The sequence below is a fragment of the Bison bison genome, unplaced genomic scaffold (genome assembly GCF_000754665.1).
Source record: "Bison bison bison isolate TAMUID 2011002044 unplaced genomic scaffold, Bison_UMD1.0 scf7180017864383, whole genome shotgun sequence".
Classification (NCBI taxonomy): domain Eukaryota; kingdom Metazoa; phylum Chordata; class Mammalia; order Artiodactyla; family Bovidae; genus Bison; species Bison bison.
In genome coordinates this window covers 4,056,865-4,059,534 of record NW_011494955.1, presented here as the reverse complement: position 1 = coordinate 4,059,534, position 2,670 = coordinate 4,056,865, and the positions used below count along the sequence as shown (strand labels likewise).

General features: G+C 36.3%; 1 protein-coding gene across 6 annotated transcripts in view; it reads right to left on the bottom strand.

The window, feature by feature from the left end:
• LARP4 (La ribonucleoprotein domain family, member 4) overlaps window positions 1-2,670 on the bottom strand; it is a 69,692-nt gene that overhangs the window by 65,885 nt on the left and 1,137 nt on the right. The gene's annotated exons all lie outside the window — the stretch shown is intronic.

The following is a 2,670-nucleotide window of genomic DNA, read 5'->3' as shown; positions in this document are numbered from 1 at the left end:
CCTGGAGAATCCCAGGGGCGGAGAAGCCTGGTGGGCTGCCGTCTAAGGGGTCGCCCAGAGTCGGACACGACTGAAGCAACTTAGCAGCAGCAGCAGCATGTTGGAGGACGTTTGACAATTTGGTATATTACCCAAAAGTTTTTACCTCTACCCAAAGACAGACACTGTATGTGTCTACTTCAGAACAGAGGTGAGATAAAAAACAATAAACTACTGAAGTCTGTATAGCCCTTTGTCTGCAAGATCAAGTTTTTAAAAAGTTACATCTTAAGTATTATTTAAAATAGGATTCCTTGTCTGCCTATAGATTTCTACTGCAGTAAACTGCAATTTGAAGAGGCCATGGCAACCCACTCTAGTATTCTTGCCTGGAGAATCCCTATGGACAGAGGAGCCTGTCAGGCTACAGTTCATAGCATCGCAAACAGCTGGACACGACTGAGCGACTAAGCACAGCACAGCACATACTGCAGTTCAGAGTTCTAACTCCAGCTCTACTCACTGGCTGCATGATCTTGAGCAAGTTTCTTTAATTTTCTGTGACTTAGTTTATCTCTAAAATGGAGATAATAATGCTACCTACCTCACAGGTAGGTTTGAGTTGATGTATATAAATGTATACATGTAGCAAGACTTAAGAGGCCTGACACACAGTAAGCACAATTTATGTGTACACCACTATTATTCTAGTATTATCATTAATATCCTCTATCCCACTGATTCCAGTTATAAAATAATTAAGCTAGGGTCTCTCCAGAAAAATGCATGCAAATAAAAGATTTTGAACACAACTGCAGAGGACTCATCGATCCTACATTAGAGAACTCCTATTCAAAGCAACTTAGTTTATAGTCAAGTGGTTATTAATCTCCTTGGACCTTTTCAGTAGTCCAATTAACCTATGAATCTCTTCTCAGAATATTTTTAAGTATATGAAATGTGCAGAACCACAAAATAAATTATAGTTACCAAAATATTTTAAAATGTCTATTTTAGTAATAAATGTGCTTCTTCACTAATGAATTAAACAAGACTTTCTTACATTTAACAAGGAGCAACACACATAAATATTTCATGATATCTGCAAAAACTGTAATATGAAAACATTTCTCTCAGTGCATCCATTTGAAATGTCAATAATTTTTAATTTTTTTCAATCCTAGATTTCAATTAGTAGCTAGTGAAAATAAATAGGTAATTATTTTTTTCCCTCAACCAAGTTCTGTGTTTAGGGACCCAGATTAGGAACCCTCGGGTCACTGGAAAGTAAGTGCAAAAGTAAGTTTTGGAATCAGTGACTTGTGTTCTAGAAGTCAGACTTCAGACTTTAGTCCTCACATTATTTACACCTGAATGACCTTGGACATCAAACTTCGGAGCTTTAGTTCCCTCATTTAGAATAATTCCTACATCATGAGGTTACAGGGACTGAATATTTAGTTAACAAAATGCCAAAACGCCAGTGTGTTATATTTTACTGATTTTAATACCATGTAATTAGGCTCAAATATTTAGTGTCATTGTTAATTTTCAGGAAAACTCATTATATGTAAAAACAAAGAAACGAAACAATGACAAAAAACTAAAAGCCAAATACTGATTTACAAAGAAAATGATTAATGGAAATATTAGATATACATAACATTAAGTGAGTCATGATCTGGCATCAGAATGACCTGTATCTAAATCCCAGCTCCACTATTTTAGGTGTACTAAGTTATTTAACCTCTCACCTCAGTTTTCTCATCTGTAGAACACTGTAATGTTGTTTTAGAAATAAGAGAGGTTCAGCTTAAGCTGTCAATAAATGGAGCTATTATTAACGTTCACGTTTTAACAAAGCCAAAGCGATCAATTTGGAACTCAAAAGTTTGTTTTGGAATTCATCTTGATATAACTGAAACTTCACAGTCTTTTGCCGGGTAAAACACATACACTTAAAACCCGCAGTATTTGCTTGGCATAACATTCCTAATACAAACTGGGGCTGTTTAAAATCATATCTGATTTCTTATTCTGCCCAAGGAAATCAGTGAGGATTAGAAAAACAAAACAGACTCAATAACTTAAAATCTCTTCATGATGTACTTGGAATGTTCCAGTGAATGTATCAATGTTGAAATGTTCTAAAAGGTAGCTGCCTCTTTAATATCCAATTATCAGCTACACAGTCGATTAAAAAACAAAACCGTAGAAGCACGTTATTTATGTTGGAATATTATGGACTAAGATTCCTCCCTTACTCTGAAAGAAACACGCCACAGGCTGGCCCTGGTTCCCGACCCATTCTACAACCTGTAAATTCCTTCTTTCATTGAAAAGATTCTTTTTATGGGCATAGTTAACAAGTGCCAAGTTGCGAGGTTGCAGCTTTGCTGGTGTGACGTTTTCACAATGCTAGAACAATACGATCTGGAATCTACTCAAAGCATTAGCCAGGCAGTCAGCTGATGCTCATTGCACACAAGAGAAAGACAGAAATAAGAGAAACCGAACCTTGTATTTATGTAAAACAGGTATCCGCTACCTTTAAAACTGAAATAGGCCAACAACAGATGTTCCGGTTAAAGTAATAGAAGTGCTGCAGTCCATAGGGTCGCAAAAAGTCTGACACGACTTTGCGACTGAACAACAAATTGTTAAATAACAATACAAAAAAAAAAGCTCTGC